Genomic DNA, 23,241 nt, shown 5'->3' with positions numbered 1-23,241 from the left:
CATGACATTCACTCACGAGGCTCATCAGTTCTAAGATTCATTTCAGTTTATACATATGAAAGGAGAAAACAGGATTTAAAGCAATACTTTGCCCTGTTTCTCATGGGGTTGGGGAAAGCCCATTGACACAGATGTGGAGGGAAAATGTGGGTAAGAACCTTGTATAGAAATCAGACCAGCACAAACAATTTCAATATAACTATTGCTGTGGTGCTGAGTCACTGCTAGCAGGCAAAATATTGACCCAGTGGGCCATGAAAGACAACTACTGTCTCTGGTTGTAACAACTGGTCCACATGCACACATATCTAGAAGTGACTGGGCCCCACAGAAAATTTTTGAATGGGGACCTGCCACACCCAGCAACTTCCCTGAAACCTGCTCCTATGCAACCCTCATTCTGTCTAACTTGACAGTCAGTGCTGGTAGCCATCCTTCTCCTCTTTTACTTCAACTATAGGTTTTTTTGTTTTTGCATTTTTCTTTTTCTTAACTGTCTTCCTGGAGCCATAATTTTTTCTTTTTCCATTAACATTGCAGTTTCAGGGGTTATTTTTGGGGGGACAAGTTGTACTTTCTAATGCCACCCTTTAATAAGGAATACAAAAACAAAACAAAAAAAAACAACACAATTCTGCCACAGTTTTACGGGTTCTCTATGTGGTAAAACAGTCCTGTGCCCTTCATTCTATGGGTCAGTACGATGACAACAATACCATATTTATATAGTTTCTCTTGTGTTTTAATACTGAAAAAAATAAAAACTTTGAAGTGGGATAATCTCCATTTTGGAGTGTGTATGATTTTTTCTAAACATGATATAAAATTTTTGGCGTAAGTGAAGTGAGGAAAAAATGTTGAATCGGCTATTTTTCTTTTTTTTTTTTTTTCCTTTTACTCAATTTACCATATGGGATAAATATTTTTATATTTTAATAGTTCAGACATTTTGGAATGCACTGATGCCGATGATCATTGTTTTTTATGTTTTATTATTTTAATTTAGGGAAAATGGAGAGTGATTAAAATGTTATATATATATATATATATATATATATATATATATTAAACTTTTTTTTTAGCCCCCTAGGAGGCTACAATATGTAAAATTCGATTTATTTCAACTTAAACTATAGTTTAATATAACTACAGTCTAAGCTTCATTTGCGGCGTTCCTATGAAACTGCAGCACTGATACAAAAAATTACAGTGAAATAAACAGAAGTCACAAAATACTGAAACTACTCAGAAGTGCTGATTGAATTTTGTGGTGCCGTCAGCCGCACTTTCATGCAGTAGGAATGAGCCCATAGCTTCCCCTACCACCCCCTGACATGTTCAGTATTGTGCATCAGGATTTGATCATGATTTGGAAGCCACATGCAAATATTTCCATCACATATTATGTCTCTTTTAGACCCTCCTGAAAACCTGAAAAAAAAAAAAAAAAGCTGAGCAATGAGCACCCTTTAGTGGAACAAAAAAAGGAGGCACCGCCAATTAAACAGTGGAGAAAAAAAGTTATTTTAATATATGTTGTGGCAGTGGCAACTATTCGCCGGCGAACAGTTCCCGGTGACCATAGCTTGCTCGCGTTCGCCGCGGCGGGCGAACATATGCAATGTTTGGTCCGCTCCCTATACATTATCATTGAGTAAACTTTGACCCTGTACCTCACAGTCAGCAGACACATTCTAGCCAATCAGCAGCAGACCCTCCCTCCCAGACCCTCCCACCCTCTGGACAGCATCCATTTTAGATTCATTCGGAAGCTGCATTCTCAGTGAGAGGAGGGACAGTGCTGCTGCTGATTCAATAGGGAAAGCGTTAGCTAGGGCAGTGTTCTGTGTTCAGAGACTCATCTGCTGTAAGGACAGCGTCCTGACAGCACCCCAAAAAGCTTTCAGAGCTGGTACATCAGTCTGCTTTTTTTTTTTAAATATAAATATATATATATATATATATATATATATATTGCAGTTGCCTGGCTGCCCATGTGTGAGAGGCTGCAGGCTCAGTCACAGAAAGCACTGTGTGCACACCATTCCTACAGGGTGTGACAGAAAATACCTTGCAGACAAAAGAAAATTATATTTAATATTTTTCTGTGATATACCCGTATATACTCGAGTATAAGCCGACCCGAATATAAGCCGAGGCCCCTAATTTTACCCCCCAAAAATGGGAAAAATTATTGACTCGAGTATAAGACTAGGGTGGGAAATGCAGCAGCTACTGGTAAATTTCAAAAATAAAAATAGATACCGTACCAATAAAATTACATTAATTGGGGCATCAGTAGGTTAAAGGTTTTTGAATATTTATTTCAAAAACAATATGGTATCAACAGTAACTTTAACAGTACAAAAACCAACTAAAGCGAATATTAGATTTTTGGGAAAATACCAGTTCATGCGAATTTTTATACGAAATTTCGCAATCAAGACCTAGACTCGAGTATAAGACAAGGGAGCTTTTTGAGCACAAAAATATGTGCCAAAAAACTAGTCTTATACTCGAGTATATACGGTAATCTCAGTTGCAAGCCAGTGTGTGTCAGGCCCACACAGACTGTATTGTGGCCACTGGCTAGTGGCTAGGCGTCCACTCATACCGTCACAGTGTGTCACTCACTCAAATACCTTGCAGATAAAAAGAAAAATCAATTTAATATTTTTCTGTGATATAATCACATTTGCAAGCCCATGTGTGTCAGGCCCACACAGACTGTACTGTGCCCACTGGCTAGTGGCTAGGCCTCCACTCATACCGTTACAGGGTGTCACTCACTCAAATACCTTGCAGATAAAAAGAAAAATCTATTTAATATTTTTCAGTGATATAATCACAGTTGCAAGCCAGTGTGTGTCAGGCCCACACAGACTGTATTGTGGCCACTGGCTAGTGGCTAGGCCTCCACTCATACCGTTACAGGGTGTCACTCACTCAAATACCTTGCAAAAATATATATATATATTTAATATTTGTCAGTGATATAATCACAGTTGCAAGCCCGTGTGTGTCAGGCCCACACAGACTGTATTGTGGCCACTGGCTAGTGGCTAGACCTCCACTCATACCGTTACAGGGTGTCACTCACTCAAATAACTGGCAAATAAAAAAATATATATATTTAATATTTTTCAGTGATATAATCACAGTTGCAAGCCAGTGTGTGTCAGGCCCACACAGACTGTATTGTGGCCACTGGCTAGTGGCTAGACCTCCACTCATACCGTTACAGGGTGTCACTCACTCAAATACCTGGCAAATAAAAAAAAAAATATATTTAATATTTTTCAGTGATATAATCACAGTTGCAAGCCAGTGTGTGTCAGGCCCACATAGACTGCATTGTGGCCACTGGCTAGTGGCTAGGCCTCCACTTATACCGTTACAGGGTGTCACTCACTCAAATACCTTGCAGATAAAAAAAAATATATTTAATATTTGTCTGTCATATAATCACATTTGCAAGCCCGTGTGTGTCAGGCCCACACAGACTGTATTGTGGCCACTGGCTAGTGGCCAGGCCTCCACTCATACCATTACAGGGTGTCACTCACTCAAATACCTTGCAGATAAAAAAATATATATTTAATATTTTTCTGTGATATAACCACATTTGCAAGCACATGTGTGTCAGGCCCACACAGACTGTATTGTGGCCACTGGCTAGTGGCTAGGCCTCCACTCATACTCGGTCCCTCAACTCGTTATTGCATATAAGATATACTGAGACGTTTGTCAATTTGGAGAATTTACTGTATATTTTATTGCATATTTTTCATGTATTTGTGCACGACCTCACTGTCACATACATTCTACACATGCAATTATATTTTGTCTATGTATTATAATTTACAGTAGTCACACGTTCACTTATTTGTTTGTTTTCTGTATTCACTGTGCCCGATTTCGGCTAGCTCCTATCCCATTAGTTTTCTCTTGGGGGGGATGCTGTCCGTCTTCGGACGGAATTTACTGGCAATTTGACCCCAAAATGTATGTATTTTATTTTTTAACACATTTTGTTCACGTTTGACTTATGTATTCCTTGTTCACCCACTTTATCATGTATAATATAACACATTATATATTGGTCGTTCACTTATATCTAATCATGTATGACAGAATTTGTTATACATTATATATTATGTATTATGTCACATTCTTATATATTTTCCACTTTGTTAGTATTTCTCTATATATATAGTAATTATCTGCCATTCTAGTGCAATAATAGTATACATTGAAAATGCTGAGTACTTTGATTATGAGGGTTTCCCATGTTATGGACGCATTTGCTTTACCAGCTAAGTGCTACAATTTATGATCTACTTTGTCTGAAGGACCTTCCTGGAGGAGTGGTTTACCATCTGTGACAGGTCGGAGCATGTGACTGGCCGTCACGTGACCGACGCATCACGTGGGCGGAGAGAGGTGTGCGGCCTCGTGACTGGCCATCAGGGGGCCGCGCCCACCTCCCTGCCTTCTTGTGGACGTTTACGGGGGCGCGATTGGCCATCGTGGCTCTGACGCATCATACGGGTGGGGCAGGGGGTGCGGCCGGCTAACTGGCCATTGGCCGGCTGCACTACTTTGCCCGCCCTTAACTTTCCCTCCTCCCAATGTCCTGATTACAAGTTCCTAGATCAATTTGATATGTGATACAGGTGTGTAGGGCTCTTTATAAGAAGCACATTCACAAGGAGAGCCTCACCCCCCCCCAGAGGAAGGCATCCGCCGAAATGCGCGGCGGGGTTACGTGGCTATCCTGAGGTGTACATCCCCACATCCATGGGTATGTAGACATGCTATATTGTTGTGGACTTTGAGGGATGTGCTCTTTGGCTCTAGGTGCTCAGCTATACCCACTTGGGTTATCCACAGGTGGATGTTTACTGTGCACCTGAGCCAGTTTTGCATGTATTTGGAGGTTAGAGCTGTTACCACAGCTGCAATTGTGGTATCTGACCATTTGATATGGTGACTTCTTATGCACTTGCAATTTAACCTTCTGTTGGCTGTTATATGGTCCCATAACTGGGAGCCATCAGACATCCATATGTCGCGGTGTTATCTGCAACCACTTTTTTGATATGGTGTTTTGCCACTCAGTATTTGCACTTGTAGCCATTTTTTATCTCTTGTCTCATGTCTCGTTTTTATGTGTCATTAATTCAAGAAAGGATTTATTTTTGATGATATACCCGTTTAATCCCGGTTAAGTTTATTCTTGTTGGTTGGTGTATTCATGTACACTGAGTGGGATTTTTACTTACTCTTTCCGGGTTAATTTAACATAGTATATTTAATTACCGTGTATGTCTATGTTTTGTGTGACTCACTCAAATACCTTTACACAGCTTATAAGGGGGATGTCACAGCACAACGGGAATCTAACAGGGGAAGAGGTGAAAGTAATCCTCCTCCTACCACGGCGGCAAGGACAGGGCGCTTTACAGATGTGTTGTTGATGGAGGACATACAGAGCTTTTTCAGTCCTACACATCGCCACAGCCCTTTGGGATCCAGCCTTAGAGAACGACTAGACCGATAGGTAGCAGACTACCTCGTCTTAACTGCAGATTTTGACACTGAGGAGCGATGAACCCCTTGACTACTGGGTGTGCAGGCTTGACCTGTGGTCTGAACTATCCCAGTTTGCGATAGAACTTCTGGCCTGCCCCGCTTCAAATGTCTTGTCAGAAAGGACCTTCAGTGCAGCAGGAGGTATTGTCACTGACAAAAGAAGTCGCCTCGGTCAAAAAAGTGTTGATTACCTTACCTTCATTAAGATGAATGAGGCATGGATCCCGAAGGGACTGACAGTGGGCGATACGTTTGACTAAAAAAAAGTCCTGATGACATGCCTTGACCTCAAAATGGTCCCCACGCTGCTGTATTAAATGTCTGCATACCGGATGACTTTCGTGAATTCTCCGCCACCAACTAGGGTTCAAGCCGCAATGTTTTAGTCACCTTTCTGCCTGGAAAACATCAATGGTACCCGGCCTAAATTTTCTTTACAAAAGGCAATCCCTGATATGTGACGTAACAGGGATTAAACTGATGAGAATAGTACTACAGAAAATACCACTCATATCGGGTGTGACAGTAAATTGCACGGCGCAGACGCAGTGACCTTGGCGTGGATTCAAACAAAGGGGAGGAGGCAAGCTTTTTTTTTTTTTAACCATCTCCCCGTTCGAAAAATCAACTCAATTCACCTCTCGGGGACCCTTGGTGTTGTACGTGGCTGGGTGGAAGAAGAAACCTTCAATGACATCAACAGGACATGGCTAGCTTGATATCCAACCTTGTGCAAATGGGAAATTTGCGGTTGGGCAAATGGACTGTTTGCGGTGCATTAAAAGGGGAGTTTGGTCTGTCGATGTCTGTGAAGCGGGTGTAACCCTTACAATACTTGATCGATACAACATCATACCTGCTCGTATACACATACTGGATGTTTTAAAGCACGTTGTTCAAAAAAATTTAGGATTGTTAGGTGATTTATGCCCTTTATGGATTAAAATCCAACTCTGCGTCAACTATGTAATTTTCCATGGGAGTTTTGCCATGGATTCCCCTCTGGCATGCCACAGTCCAGGTGTTAGTCCCCTTGAAACGACTTTTCCATCACTACTGTGGCTAGAAAGAGTCCCTGTGTGTTTTAAAATTTGTCTGCCTATTGAAGTCAATGGTGGTTCGCCTGTTCGCGAACATTTGCAGAAATTCGCGTTCGCCAACAGAAAATTTTATGTTAGACATCTCTAGTGGCAACACATGCGTTTGAATCCCTTCTGTTAGCTGTAAAATGACTGTGCATCACTACTAAGCCTCCTGGCTTCTGCTGAGATATCGCAGCTAGACAGACAAACGCCAATGGAACAATTAATTGCAACTAGTGTGATATACCAGTTGCTCTCAAAACAATCTGATTGAGGCAGGGGTGTGATATACCTATAATATTATTTCTATATAGTGCATTTGTTATCGAATTTCAACTATTATCATATGGGTTTTTTTCAAGAGGGGGGGATTTCGTTAGCCATGTTTTTAATCCAATTTTATATTTTTTGTTCTTTGAAACATATGTATTTGGCATCTATTTGTACTGGCCTGCAGTAAAATTGATATCCAATGACCGTCTAATCTACCTCCAGCCACATAATTACTTGTTCTTTTCTGTCCGGTGAATGCCTAATGTTTGGGGCCTGTGCGCCAGCGACCTACATTAAAATTTTCATCCATTGACCGCATAATGTACCTCGAGCCACATAATCACAATTTCTTTTATGTCAGGGGAATGCCTAAATTTTAAGGACTGTACTCCCGTGGCCTAAAAAAAAAATTCTAGGCTCCAGCAGGGCAAATTTTATAAGAATTTCCCTTTTAGACACATAACAATGGCCCCTGATTAAAATACATATATTGGGGGGGAATGTTTGCCATTGATCCCCCTCTGGGATGTCACTGTCCATGTTGTGGGACGATTTGAGCACTTATTGGTGGCTGCAAATATGACCTGAAGGTCTTTCAGGCTCGCCTGCCATTAATGTGAATTGGGCCCTCCGCAAACTTGCGGTTCACAAACATTTGATCGAATTCAGTTCGAGAATTGTCCCGGCCGATGTTCGTCCATGACTTGTGGCAGCAGCAACACGGGCAGAAGTAACAGGCTATTTGTCACAATGTTAACTTCAGTCAATTATTACTGCCAGAATGATCTAGTCTGTTGTATCAGGCATTGGTGTCTGGAAATCTTAGTCGATCCAGGCCTGATTAATTTTTATACAGGTTAGTCTCTCAACATTTTGTGCTGAAAGGCGAGTTCTTTGGGGATAAATACAGATGTAGCAGGGTTAACACTCAAACTCAGAACTCAAATTTCTTAACTCATCATGTTATCTTGAAACAAAAGCCATTGAAAAGCAATTGAAGGTGTTCGCTTAACGCATTTAGTTTAGATAACACATCTCATAAAGCATGAGTGTTAACTCTGCTACATCTGTATACCACCTGCCACACTAAACGCCTGCTCTGATGCCACACTACTAGTCAAGCAGAAGGCAGGAAAGTGCCTCCCTACAGCATTAAAATTTATGCGCTCTGTCGAGGTGAAAAAGAGTTATCTCTTATTCACCAAAGTCTCAGGTGAATAACTTCGGCACATGATTATTAACTGATCGTCAGCACCCTCTTCCAGATGATGCATCATAAGATCTTTGTATTAAAGGGGTTGGCCACCATAAGTATAAAAAACAATAAAGTGCCCCAGTGTCACAACCAGACATCTGAGAAGCTCTGACAGATGCCTTTCAGAACCTCCTCCTTGAGCTTCTTTGTTTTGGTTTCCAGTTCCTCATCTCGTTAGCCTCTCTCAGCTGTCTTGTAGTTGGACTGATTGCATCCCTTTAAATTCCTCCCCATAATGCATTAGTGTGCGGTTTATACAACTTCCTGGAGTGTGTGTGCATGCTGATCCATTTCCCAGTCTGCTACAAGATAAGTGTTGTACATTCATTTGTGATTTTATGTTTGCTGGATCCCAGGTGACCCTGACTCCCTCCGTGTCTAGAGTAGGGAGCCGGTGGTCATGTCCCCTCACTATTGTAGGGCGTTCAGGTGGTATATAGTCCAGGTTCGTGGATATGCGATCATCCACCATTGGGGTGTTTGCATAGGCTGAGCAGAGTCAGGGAGAGTGCCAGGTCTTATGCAGGCGGTCTCCCTTTTGTTCCTTAGTTTTGGATCCAGTGAGTCATATATTCATTTTTGCATTGTCTTGTTTCCTGTACACCTTCCGTGACACCCAGACAATAACTAAAGCCAAGAAGTATTTGTATCATGACAGATATACTGTGTATATATTTTTTTTACTGCATTTAGCATAGTCAAATAACTACATAGAGAAATCAACATAATGATAGCAATCCTACATTCCCAGCATTGAATAAGTTTACTGCTTATCCCACAATGTGATATATTGTGCTTAGGTGTTTTTCATATAACTTTTTTATATAGTGCATCTATAGTTTTGCCATTGTTTTTTATATCTGTATTGACTGTACACCTGTATAGGTTTGTCTGTCAGCATCTGTGATTTTACTTTTTGTACTGTATATTCAAGTTGATTACACATATGTGATTGCACCATGTGTGTTGTTCCTCACGATCATGTGATCGATTGATTGCATGGCCGCAATATGTGTGAGCAGCTCATAAGATGCAGTCACATTAGAAGTTTGATATGTCATGAGGAAGGATCACTATTTATTTATGGCAAGCCCCAAGAGGAAGCGTGAAGCGAAACGATCGTCGGGCGGCTGCTCCAGAACTGGGTCAGTAAGGCATTGATATTGCTGTATTATATGCACTAACCCTTTTTTCTCTCTCCCCCCTGCAGTTTGGTTGTGTGGGGTGGCACACAGGCTCACATAGCCACATTGGCTATTGTGTGTTGCTACATATGCTCTGTGTGCACTTTATATGAGCCTCATTCAACTGGAACTGCTATTGCTGTCCCTGTCCCTGTTGTGGGTCTGGAGCTCTCTGTTTTTATATATATATATATATATATATATATATATATTTATAACACTTTTGTTCTACTAGAACTACTGTCTTCCTGTATGTGTTTTATGATATACCTTGATGGATGTCTAATAAAGAAATTATTGATTATAATAGTTCTTTGCGTGGGAGCTAAGCAATTTGTAGGTGGTATAGTACTTACATTTATGCCTAAACTGACATGTCTTATTTTCTGCCTTGCAGACTGTGATGATAGGAAACTATTTGGTATGCAGGCATATGTATTTTTTGGAAGTCAAGACAATAAAAAAAAAAGAGAGAAATTCTAAATTGGACAATGTCCAATACAATATATTGGTCAGGCTAATAACTCTGATACATGGATTGTTTGAAAGACAATATTCATAGCTTTTTTGGAAAAAAAAGGGACAGCATTCTGGAGACATATTATCACTTGGGGCCACATGACCACTCCCACCACCCAAACTTACCCTAGGTGTGACACAGATTTTCAGTCTACTATTACAATATACAGCAACTGTGATGACCAATACATCATGTTAGCTACACTAGTCTATGCTAACTAGAGTTTTTGTAAACAAATGTTTAACATTTGCTTTAAAAAAAAAGCGTAATAGCTCACAGTCTGCAGCTTCAATATATGCTGCCAGTGATGCTGGAAAGTATGCTTATTTGTACACATAAACTATAGAAGCTTTGCCACAGGTTTTTGAGGAAAAATAAACATAGGCACAATAAGACTTTCACTGGGTGTCACTAAAATATATACTGTTATAGACACACTAAAATATGCTTACTTATGCATTTGTAAACAGTAGAAACCTTACAATAGGTTTTTAAGAAACAGGCAAAACCACAATTGGACATCCCTGTTTCTTTGCAACAGGTTTTTGAATGGAAAAGGGCACAATTGCGGAGCATATACAGTGTTACATATACTTCATGTTGTTGTGGAAATTTTATTAGGATGTGCATTTAATATATTGTGTATTGTCAGCATGTCTCTCAGTGTCAGGATAAACCATTGGAGTGGATATCTTCCCGTGTATGTCCTGTCACAGCTGTTGGGCGCAGAGGTCTTCGTCTGCGAATGGTCCATGTGCTAAGCACTGGGCTGTGGGCCGGGGGATGCTGATGTGTTTAGCAGATCAGTGTTTTGTTGGTTGATGTAGGGCCCCCCGCGCAAGACGCAGATTTATTGGCTTGGCGTGGATGCCTTTGTTAAGAGAACAGTATAACGAAAGGAACGTGCGTTTGTTGTATCTAGTGTGCCTGATCAGCCGCTGGGGATAATGTCTTTGTCCTGTAAATAAACATGCATGAGGATCATAGGAACTTTATCTGGCATTGATCACTGAGCAAGGCTAGATAAAATTAACTCCAATGGTAATGGTAGATTATTGCATACATGTGTTTTGTTGGCTAGGGTATTCTATATGATGGTGTCTTATCTTTCTATGTCATCACTTTCTGCATCCTTGTTATGGGCCGGCTCCTTTTATACCTTTTGTGAGTAAATAAAAGTGAACAGACTGAGCAGGGTGGGGCAGTTGCTCAGCAGGAATTCAACATGAAAACACCTTTGGCTGACTGCGGTTGAGAATTTTACCTTTCCTTACATAAAGAAATTGGAGAGCAGATTACAACTATTAATATTTCTACAACAATGTGATGCTGGAAAGTATGCCTGATGCACACTTATGAACTGTAGCAGCTTTGCAATAGATTTTTAGAAAAAAACGGCTGGCTCTGTAAACCAGTTGGTTTAACCCCTTAAGGACCGGGCTCATTTTCACCTTAAGGACCGGGCCATTTTTTGCAAATCTGACCAGTGTCACTTTAAGTGCTCATAACTTTTAAACGCTTTGACTTACCCAGGCCGTTCTGAGATTGTTTTTTCGTCACATATTGTACTTCATGACACTGCTAAAATTGGGTCAAAAAAGTTATTTTTTTTGCATAAAAAAATACATTTTTTACCAAAAATTTTGAAAAATTAGCAAATTTCAAAGTTTCAGTTTCTCTACTTCTGTAATACATAGTAATACCCCCAAAAATTGTGATGACTTTACATTCCCCATATGTCTACTTCATGTTTGTAGCATTTTGGGAATGATATTTTATTTTTTGGGGATGTTACAAGGCTTAGAAGTTTAGAAGCAAATTTTGAAATTTTTGAGAAATCTTCAAAATCCCACTTTTTATGGACCAGTTCAGGTTTGAAGTCATATTGTGAGGCTTAGATAATAGAAACCTCCCAAAAATGACCCCATTCTAGAAACTACACCCCTCAAGGTATTCAAAACTGTTTTTTCAAACTTTATTAACCCTTTAGGTGTTCCACAAGAGTTAATGGCAGATGGAGAAACAATTTAGAAATTTCTATTTTTTGGAAAATTTTCCAATATAATAAATTTTTTCCAGGAGTAAAATAAGGGTTAACTGCCAAACAACACTCAAAATGGGTTGCCCTGATTCTGTAGTTTGCAAAAACACCCCATATGTGGTCGTAAACTACTGTTTGGCCGAACGGTAGCACATAGAAGGAGGGGAACACCATATGGGTTTTGGAAGGCAGATTTTGCAGGACTGGTTTTGTTTATACCATGTCCCATTTGAAGCCCCCTGTTGCACCCCTAGAATAGAAATTTCAAAAAAGTGACTCCATCTAAGAAAGTACACCCCTCAAGGTATTCAAAACTGGGTTTACAAACTTTGTTAACCCTTTAGGTGTTCCACAAGAGTTAATGGCAGATGGAGAAACAATTATGAAATTTCAATTTTTTGGAAAATTTTCCAATATAATCAATTTTTTCTAGGAGTAAAACAAGGGTTAACTGCCAAACAACACTCAAAATGGGTTGCCCTGATTCTGTAGTTTGCAAAAACACCCCATATGTGGTCGTAAACTACTGTTTGGCCGAACGGTAGCACATAGAAGGAGGGGAACACCATATGGGTTTTGGAAGGCAGATTTTGCAGGACTGGTTTTGTTTATACCATGTCCCATTTGAAGCCCCCTGTTGCACCCCTAGAATAGAAATTTCAAAAAAGTGACTCCATCTAAGAAAGTACACCCCTCAAGGTATTCAAAACTGGGTTTACAAACTTTGTTAACCCTTTAGGTGTTCCACAAGAGTTAATGGCAGATGGAGAAACAATTATGAAATTTCAATTTTTTGGAAAATTTTCCAATATAATCAATTTTTTCTAGGAGTAAAACAAGGGTTAACTGCCAAACAACACTCAAAATGGGTTGCCCTGATTCTGTAGTTTGCAGAAACACCCCATATGTGGTGGTAAACTACTATTTGGCTAAACGGCAGGACATAGAAGAAGGGGAACGCCATATGGTTTTTGGAAGGCAGATTTTGCTGGACTGGTTTATTTACACCATGTACCCTTTCAAGCCCCCTGATGCACCCCTAGAGTAGAAACTCCATAAAAGTGACCCCATCTAGGAAACTACGGGATAAGGTGGTTGTTGTTTTGGGACTATTTTTGGGGTAAATTTGATATTTGGTTGCTCTATATTACTCTTTTTTGAGGCAATGTAACAAAAAAATTAAAATCTAAAATTGTTTCTACATTCGCTATTTAGTTTTGTGGAACACCTAAAGGGTTAACATAGTTTGTAAAGTAACTTTTGAATACCTTGAGGGGTGTAGTTTCTTAGATGGGGTCACTTTTTTGGAGTTTCTAGTCTGGGCTACATCAGGGGGGGCTTCTAATGGGACATGGTGTCAAAAAAAAAACTGTCCATCAAAATCTGCCTTCCAGAAACCGTATGGCGTTCCCTTCGTTCTATGCCCTGCCGTGCGGCTATATAGCCATTTACGACCACATATGGGGTGTTTCTGCAAACTACAGAATCAGGGCCATAAATATTGAGTTTTGTTTGGCTGTTAACCCTTGCTTTATTACCGGCAAAATGGATTTAAATTGAAATTTTGCCCAAAAATGGGTGTTTTGGCACCGTTTTTGTTTTATATTTTTAACACCGTTCATCCGAGGCGTTTGGTCAAAAGTTATTTTTATAGCGACGACTTTTACGCACGCGACGATGCCTAATATGTATGGCTCTCAGACTTTGGACACACTAAGCAGGCATCCTAAAACTGCGGCCCTCCAGATGTTGTAAAACTACAATTCCCACTATGCCCTGATGATGGCTGTAGGTTGTCTGGGCATGCTGGGAGTTATAGTTTTACAACATCTGGAGGGCCGCAGTTTGAGGATGCCTGCACTAAAACTAATATTTTTTGGGGAAAGAAAAATAGTTTTCGTGTCTCCAAAGTCTGAGAGCCATAGTGTTTTATGTTCTCTAGTGAACTGTTGGGGATTATAAAAATTTAGTACTCCATGGAAGTGTGATACTCCCTGAAGCAATTGATAATGCAGAGGCCCGGATGATCGGGGCAAGTGTCACACTGAGTTGTGGTGTCCTTCCGTATCCCCCTCTTGTGACACACTCTGCACTTTTTTTGGGTTCGTCCCTTCTTTCCAGTATGGGGGACCACACCTGGAAAGTGTTGGCCAGGGACGATCCGGGCGCCTCCAGTTCCCGAGGTACTCCGGCCTGCTCTTTCCCGGTCCGAAAAGATCAGGTCCTTGAGGACTGCCTCATAGAATTGGAGGAATGTCCCTGTGCTGCCAGCGCTTCGGGATAGTACAAAAGAGTTGTACATGGCAACCTGCACCAAGTAGACCGCAACTTTTTTGTACCATGCCCGGGTTTTGCGCATGGCGTTATATGGCGTGAGGACTTGATCAGAGAGATCAACTCCTCCCATATACCGATTGTAGTCGACGATACAATCGGGCTTGAGGACCGTTGCCGCGGTACCTCGCACAGGGACTGGGGTGGTGCCGTTACCGTGGATTGTGGACAGCATAAGGACATCCCTCTTGTCCTTATACCTGACCAGCAACAGGTTTCCACTGGTAAGTGCACGGGTCTCACCCCTGGGGATAGGTACCTGGAGGGGGTAGGCAGGGAGGCCGCGCTGATTTTTCCGCACGGTCCCACAAGCGAACGTGGATCTGGCGGCAAGGGACCTGAACAAGGGAATGCTGGTATAAAAGTTATCCACGTACAAGTGGTAACCACTATCCAGCAGTGGGTACATAAGGTCCCACACGAGTTTCCCGCTAACACCCAGAGTGGGGGGACATTATGGGGGTTGAATACGGGAATCTCGCCCCTCGTACACACGAAATTTGTAAGTGTACCCTGAGGTACTCTCACAAATTTTGTATAGCTTCACGCCATACCTCGCCCGCTTTGTGGGAATATATTGGCGGAAACTGAGTCTCCCCTTGAACGCAATGAGCGACTCATTAACCGCGACCTCCCTTCCAGGTACGTAGGCCTGCTGAAATGTGGCCCCAAAGTGATCGATGACCGGCCGTATCTTATACAGCCGGTCATAGGCAGGATCACCTCGGGGTGGACATGCTGCATTATCGGAATAATGCAGACATTTCCGGATGGCCTCAAACCGGTGACGTATCATGACCATACTGTACAGTGGGGTCTGGTACAAGACGTCCCCACTCCAGTATTGTCTGACACTGGGTTTTTGGACTAGACCCATATGCAGCACGAGGCCCCAAAATGTCCTCATTTCGGCTGCACTGACCGGCGTCCAGCCACCGGGTCTAGCCAAAACTGAGCCTGGGTTTTGAGCGACGAACTGTTGGGCGTACAGATTCGTCTGCTCCACCATCAAATTCACCAGTGGGTTACTGAAAAAAAAACTAAAATAGTCTATTTCAGTAAACCCCACTGTGGGAATCTGGATTCCAGGATTGCCAGCGAAATCCGGAATCTCAGGCTCAAAGTCCACTGGGGGACACCAGCTAAGTTCATCGGCAGGGGTCTCCGGTGGACTTATTTGGTGGGCCGGGAAACCAGTACGAACCCCAGGGCGGCTCGTACTAGGGTGGGCCACAGGATCCCTAGCATGTGGGGCCCCTGGCTCCGCCTGGCGGCGTCTCCGCCGCCTTGGTGGCTCATCGTCATCCGATGATGATGAGGAGGATGCGGATGATAAGAGGAACGTGGGGTCATCCTCATCCTCACTGGGGCTCTCAGAGTCGGAGGCAATCTGGGCATATGCCTCCTCGGCCGAGAACACCCGGCGGGCCATGGGTGTGTGTGCGTGTAGGTGTGCGTGTGTGTAAAACTTTATTATATGTGCGTGTGTGTGTGGGCAACGGGTGTTCGCGTACTAAAAAAGGCAAAAAAAAAAGGGCAAGTGTTAGGAAAAAAAAAAGTTAAAACTTGCTGATCAGCGGTACAACGCTGATCAGCGGTCGGTGGGGTGTGGGGCGGGCGATGCGCTAACAGTGGAAGGACGCTAAAAAGTGCCGGCCAGTCAGCGCACGCAGAAAAAAAAAAGTGGTGGTGAGGAGGGGGGCTGGGGGGGGCTGGTGTGGGGTGGGGGGCTGGTGTGGGGTGGGGGGGCTGGTGGGGGGGGGCAAGTGGCAGGGGGGGGTCTGGGTTAGGGTTAGATGGATAGATGGAAGTTTGGATAAAAGTTTTTTTTTTTTTTTTTTTTTTTTCCTAACTTACTTTTCCCTTCTTTCCCTGCCTAACGGTGCCTCTCCCTCACTGACCCTAACCTACCTGGGTGGCGATGGGTGCAGGAGGGTGATGGATGCCGATTAGGGGGACACAGGAGCTGGTGCTGGACGATGCTGCCGGGTGCTCGTGCAGAACAGGAAGAGGAGGGGAGAGAGGAGCGCAGGAAGTTTGAATCTCGCGCCTCTCTCCCCTGCACCAATCAGCACCCTGGACAGCAGTGTTCAGCACCAGGGCCAGCACCGCCTCCTCAAATCCTCGGACTGCGATTGGTGGTGTATAATTACGCCACCGATCGCAGTCTTTTTCCGGTTCATCGGGTCACAGGACACCCGAATGGACCGGAAACGCAGAAAACCGCAGGTCTGAATTGACATGCGGTTTTCTGCGATCGCCGATACGGGGGGGTCAAATGACCCCCCCCTGCGTTGTTACGGGATGCCGGCTGAATGATTTCAGCCGAAATCCCGTTCCGATTAACCCCCGCGGCGCCGGAGTTACGGTTTTAAGTCAGGACGTACCGGTACGTCCTCGGTCCTTAAGGACTCGGGAAATAGGGCGTACCGGTACGTCCTCGGTCCTTAAGGGGTTAAAAGCTAATGTCTTGTGCAATAAAACACATGACATTATGAACATTTTCAGCCCTGGCTACAGACACATAGTACACTAACTGACTGAATACTGTCCCTAATGATTTAATCTTTCAATTCTAAAGGATTACTAGTTAGAAAGTTTCACTTATCTATACCCTAGACTTGTTCTTTCTAAATTCAAGCCGAGATATGGAAGTTCTTTTTCTTCTATAATAATTAATTTAAAATCGGAAATTAGAGCCAATTCCTGTTCACCAAGTATTCTTTGGGGTATGTTTCAGGGTATTTTTGTTACCAAAATAAGGAGGTAAATTCAGACTGGTCATCGACCTGACTTACGTGAACAGATTCATTCTGAAAAAAACACTTGAAGATGGAGTATATTCGGTCAGTCCTCACTGTTATAAATCAAGGCAACTTCATGACTACAATAGACCTGCAGACAGCTGAGAAAATTCTGCTCTCTCAGTCACCAGGATCTTCCGTATGTCTTGGCCTCTCCATCAGCTGGGAAATGAGATCTGGCTATGTCTTCCCTCTGCTTCCCCTCATTCCCAGAGTCCTAGGGAAAATCAAGAGAGAGAAGTTGACTTTAAAAGAGATAATACTGTATTGACCCTGGAGGGAATGCTTTCCATTATTTTGATTCTTTTGGGAGGAAACTGGAAACTAACTGTGCATCAAGACCTATCGCTTCAGAGGGAATTTTGAAACCAGATCTGTTCAAACTTCATTTACTAGATTGGAAGCTGAAATTAGAAAGGCTTAGTGGCAACATAACCTATTTTTCTTCATGATGCTTGACCGCTGCAATTTCTCGTCCATCCACTGCTGTCATTTTGCTATACCTACAACACATTTTTCAGAAAGACCTTATGCAATGATACACTTAAAGTCCATTTTCTGTACAATAAATTCACCATTCAGAGACAAGTTTTCTGGCCATCCACTCATCAAAAAATTATTCAAGTCTATTAAGAATTTGTTTTGAAAGCCTTATTTTTCTTATTTCAGCCTCTTCAATCAGTGGATCTTCTTCCAATTTTCATGGAAAACCGTCTTTCCAGTAGCTGTGTCACCAGCTAGGAGTAGTAACATTCCAGTCTTGTAGACAGATAATGCTGCTATACTCAGCACTAGTGAGGAAAGGCAGGGGCAATATTCGAATTCGTGATATTTCGTGAATATTCGCGAATTCTTGAGTTTGCGATTATTTTTTTGATCATGAAAATCGGCAATGTAATATGTGCGTATTAGGATACTTTCACACTGGTGTTTTGGCTTTCCGTTTGTGAGATCCATTCAGGGCTCTCACAAGCAGTCCAAAATGGATCAGGTTTGCCCTAATGCATTCTGAATGGAAAAGGATCTGCTCAGAATTCATCAGTTTGCCTCAGTTCCGTCTCCATTCCGCTTTGGAGGCGGACACCAGAACGCTGCTTGCAGCGTTTTGGTGTTTGTCTGATGAAACTGAGCCAAACGGATCCGTTCTGACACACAATTCAATTCACACAAGTCAATGCAGACGGAACTTTTTTTCTATTGCAAAATCTGGCACAATAGAAAACGGATCTGTCCTCCATTGACTTTCAAAGGTGTTCAAGACGGATCCGTCTTGGCTATATTAAAGATAACACAAACGGATCAGTTCTGAATGAATGCAGATGGTTGTATTATCTGAACAGATCCATCTGTGCAGATCCATGACGGATACGCACCAATCGAGTGTGAAAGTAGCCTTAGGCGCGCAATACAGGTGTAGGTCACTGTTGCAAAATTTTTCAAGCTGCTAGAAGTTTCCTGAGACTGGAGAAAATGGTTGGCATGGCAGAACATTACAATAGCTTTATAGGCAGATAGAGTGCTCCAATATATTCGCAATTGCGCAAATAGGCAACTAATACTATCGTTTTTACACCAGATTTTTTTGAATTCACGCAGCATATACTTTTTTGGGGCAGATACATTGATGTACTAATACTGTGGGAAGGCCCCACTGATAAGTTTCACCAATTTGTTTCAGCACTTAATCATAACACTATAGATATGGCATTCACTTCTGAGATACACGATAGCACCTTTCTGGATCTCAAACTCACACTGGACCCTGATGGCCACATCCAGTCTGAAATCCAACGCGAGCCCACAGCAACGAATAACCTGCTGCAGTGGGGCAGTTACCATCCAAGACCCCTTAAGAAGGGAATTCCTGTGGGTCAATACATCAGGGCCCGCAGGAACTGCTCCGAGGAAGTAGGTTTCGTAAAAGAGTGTAAGACCCTATATGACCGGTTTTGTGCTAGGGGATACCCTAAAAAGGTCTTGCATCATGCCTATGCTAGGGCAAAGAATACCGATAGGATGGAATTAAGAGCTGAATCCAAGGACCCAAAACACATGTCAGATGTATTGGCACCTACCATGCCCAAAACAACCCGGTGTTTCGTATTCTGAAGAAACACTGGCATGTATTTTGGGCGGATAATGACCTAAGGACAGTTATCACGCAGAATCCCAGTGTCACTTACCGTCGAGGTAGAAACTTGAAGGACGTATTAGTCCAGTTTCTTTCGCCCCGCACCGCCTAAAACTACCTGGCTTAAATCGAATGTAGTGGGTACTTACCCGTGTGGTGACTGTCTTCTGTCCTCTTGTCAAGAGATGCCGATCCTTCATTAATCCTGTGGATAAAAGAGAATATCAGATAAGGCAATACATTAAAATCTATGTTGGAAAGACGTTCAGGAGAAGGATCTGCCAGCATATTAGCAGTATCAACACTAAGGCAGATACCTCAGTCTCCAGGCATGTCAGAGCCTATCATGGAGGTGACCATAAGGTACTAACATTTTGGGGCATCTGTAAGAAAACTCTGGGTGTGAGAAAGGGAGATCTGGATGCCATGTTATTGCAAGAAGAAACTAGGCGGCTCTATCGGCTAGATAGTCTCAGTCCCAAAGGGCTCAATGAAGGTTTTGCCTTCACTGCTTTTCTTTGACAACTAAGGAGGGTCTGTAGTTTGTTGTTTTCTGTTGTGTGTTTTCTATTTTTCTATACTGCAAATTTTCAAGTGTCTACTGACACCTATATTAGTATCCAGACATTGAGCCAAGAAGTTTTGAGTACCCCATCCACTGGTTTGACTAATAATGAAGGGCCTTGCTGGAACATCTAGTGTCAGTTTATTAGTAATAATAATGAAAATACTGACACTTGTTTTGGACAAAATGTATATTCACTGCCACTAATACTAATGTCATTCCTTCAATCGCTTTGTCCTGATGGTGCAGACGACGTATCACCATATAGTAGTGTCACCCCTACTTGGCTAAGTCTTAATGTCATCTTTACTTGGCTAAGTCCCAGTTATTGATGTGAATGCTTGTACAATTGCACTATGGATAAGAGATTTTATGTCTGCACTGTAGGGCTTTTTTGCTCCCAAGTCTGCACACTTTAGGAACTAGAGGAACTAGTGGAGCAGACGAGCAATTGTGTTCCTGTTTTCTGTCTATCAGCAGGCATATGCCTAGTAGCCCACGGCACAGCACTTATACCAGGTAGTGCTTATGCGCAGCGCTGTATTGTGAGGCATGCGTTCACTTTCACAAATATCAGTTTTCATCTTTAAATATTGGCGTATTATCCCACTGCATAGGTCCCCCTTTACAGGGCCTGAGTTTGTGCGCAGCCATAGTGTTCGCGCAGGCACTTCAGGTGCAGCGCGTCATTGATGACGCGTATAGTGGGCGACGGTGTCTGGCACAGTCTAAGTCCGTACGCAGCCATACGCAGCGTAGCGCATGCGCAGTCTCACAGTATCAGAGGATGTATCCTAAGTGTTCGCTGGGCTTTTTTGGGTGCAGCGCGTCTCTGACGGGTATAGTGGGCGACGGTGTCCAGCACTCCAATCAGATTGTAGGGGCGTGTCTAAGGACACCTTTGTCTGGCAGTGCTTTGTCCCTTGTAATTGATAGGAGGGCTAACCTGTCAATTAGTTTACACACGATTTAAACCTCCAGGTGGCTGGGGTCACTCATGGCTGCCCATTAACCCCTAAAGAAGCCAGAATACTGGCAAAACATGTCGGGGGGCAGTGTTAGTTTTTAATAGCTGTACACAACTCCACTGTTAACCAGCAACTAACGGTCAGGCTGGCCGACGTTGCTTGGTTTGGTTTAGCAATCAAGTTAGTTGTGGTTTTGGCGTGTTGCGGTGTTAGTTGCCACTAATCCCAGTCTGAGATCAACTGAGATGCTTTATGCACCATTCACATAGTGGGTTGATATTTTCATTTCTCCCACTACTCTATATGGCTGTTATCACAACCATTCTCAGCTGGCAGAGTCACCGCGGACGGCGGTACGGTAGTGTTCTGCCCTTACAGTGGTAAGGGTGAAAGAGAGTGCACATCTCTTCACCCCCCCCCCCCCCTTAATTGTCAAAGCAATACACCTATCAGTGAAGTGGTGTACTGTGTTTTTAACACCCCTTAATTTTTGGGTTCTGTTTAAGTTCAATTAAAGAGTGCACCTCGCACACACTTAGCATTTAGGTTTTACTTGTATTCAAATAAAAGTGAAGTATTAATTTACACCTGGGTCAAGACAGATTCTATTGCCTGGATAGGCATTTGTAAATAAACTAGAACTTATACTAATAATAAAGAGGGGGACATTATACTAATAACAAAGTGTGGGTTATTATATTAACAATACAGGGGGACCAATATATATATATATATATATATATATATATATATATATATAAAGTCCAACGGGAGCACCAGCCTGAAGAGTGGGTGCAATATCCAAAAGGGGGCAACGGCGATCCCCAATAATATAATCGAAAAAACAGGATTGCACTCCAAGTTGTGATGAAAAATCAAAGCAGTTTTATTCACCCATGTTATGGCATATCTTGCTAGATATGCCATAACATGGGTGAATAAAACTGCCTTGATTTTTCATCACAACTTGGAGTGCAATCCTGTTTTCTCGAATATATATATATATATATATATATATATATATATTAATAATACAGAGGGGCTGTTATACAGGGAGTGCAGAATTATTAGGCAAGTTGTATTTTTGAGGATTAATTTTATTATTGAACAACAACCATGTTCTCAATGAACCCAAAAAACTCATTAATATCAAAGCTGAATATTTTTGGAAGTAGTTTTTAGTTTGTTTTTAGTTTTAGCTATTTTAGGGGGATATCTGTGTGTGCAGGTGACTATTACTGTACATAATTATTAGGCAACTTAACAAAAAACAAATATATACCCATTTCAATTATTTATTTTTATCAGTGAAACCAATATAACATCTCAACATTCACAAATATACATTTCTGACATTCAAAAACAAATCAGTGACCAATATAGCCACCTTTCTTTGCAAGGACACTCAAAAGCCTTCCATCCATGGATTCTGTCAGTGTTTTGATCTATTCACCATCAACATTGCGTGCAGCAGCAACCACAGCCTCCCAGACACTGTTCAGAGAGGTGAACTGTTTTCCCTCCTTGTAAATCTCACATTTGATGATGGACCACAGGTTCTCAATGGGGTTCAGATCAGGTGAACAAGGAGGCCATGTCATTAGATTTTCTTCTTTTATACCCTTTCTTGCCAGCCACGCTGTGGAGTACTTGGACGCGTGTGATGGAGCATTGTCCTGCATGAAAATCATGTTTTTCTTACCTTGCAGACTTCTTCCTGTACCACTGCTTGAAGAAGGTGTCTTCCAGAAACTGGCAGTAGGACTGGGAGTTGAGCTTGACTCCATCCTCAACCCAAAAAGGCCCCACAAGCTCATCTTTGATGATACCAGCCCAAACCAGTACTCCACCTCCACCTTGCTGGCGTCTGAGTCGGACTGGAGCTCTCTGCTCTTTACCAATCCAGCCATCTGGCCCATCAAGACTCACTCTCATTTCATCAGTCCATAAAACCTTAGAAAAATCAGTCTTGAGATATTTCTTGGCCCAGTCTTGACGTTTCAGCTTGTGTGTCTTGTTCAGTGGTGGTCGTCTTTCAGCCTTTCTTACCTTGGCCATGTCTCTGAGTATTGCACACCTTGTGCTTTTGGGCACTCCAGTGATGTTGCAGCTCTGAAATATGGCCAAACTGGTGGCAAGTGGCATCTTGGCAGCTGCACGCTTGACTTTTCTCAGTTCATGGGCAGTTATTTTGCGCCTTGGTTTTTCCACAGGCTTCTTGCGACCCTGTTGACTATTTTGAATGAAACGCTTGATTGTTCGATGATCACGCTTCAGAAGCTTTGCAATTTTAAGAGTGCTGCATCCCTCTGCAAGATATCTCACTATTTTTGACTTTTCTGAGCCTGTCAAGTCCTTCTTTTGACCCATTTTGCCAAAGGAAAGGAAGTTGCCTAATAATTATGCACACCTGATATAGGGTGTTGATGTCATTAGACCACACCCCTTCTCATTACAGAGATGCACATCACCTAATATGCTTAATTGGT

The 23,241-nt window shown here is 42.4% G+C and overlaps 1 protein-coding gene across 1 annotated transcript in view; it reads right to left on the bottom strand.

Annotated features, from left to right (window-relative positions):
* The window catches only part of NRTN (neurturin), a 699,911-nt gene that overhangs the window by 356,470 nt on the left and 320,200 nt on the right, over positions 1–23,241 (bottom strand). Inside the window, exons 2-3 of the mRNA XM_044305909.1 lie at positions 19,369–19,424; positions 17,083–17,305 (exon numbers count right to left, since the gene is read on the bottom strand). The gene's annotated coding sequence lies outside the window, so the exon portion shown is untranslated. The remainder of the gene's footprint in view (positions 1–17,082; positions 17,306–19,368; positions 19,425–23,241) is intronic.

The sequence above is a fragment of the Bufo gargarizans genome, chromosome 1 (assembly GCF_014858855.1).
Source record: "Bufo gargarizans isolate SCDJY-AF-19 chromosome 1, ASM1485885v1, whole genome shotgun sequence".
Taxonomy (NCBI): Eukaryota; Metazoa; Chordata; class Amphibia; order Anura; family Bufonidae; genus Bufo; species Bufo gargarizans.
Note: the sequence above shows the minus strand (reverse complement) of the source record. Positions and strands in the feature narration are given on the sequence as shown.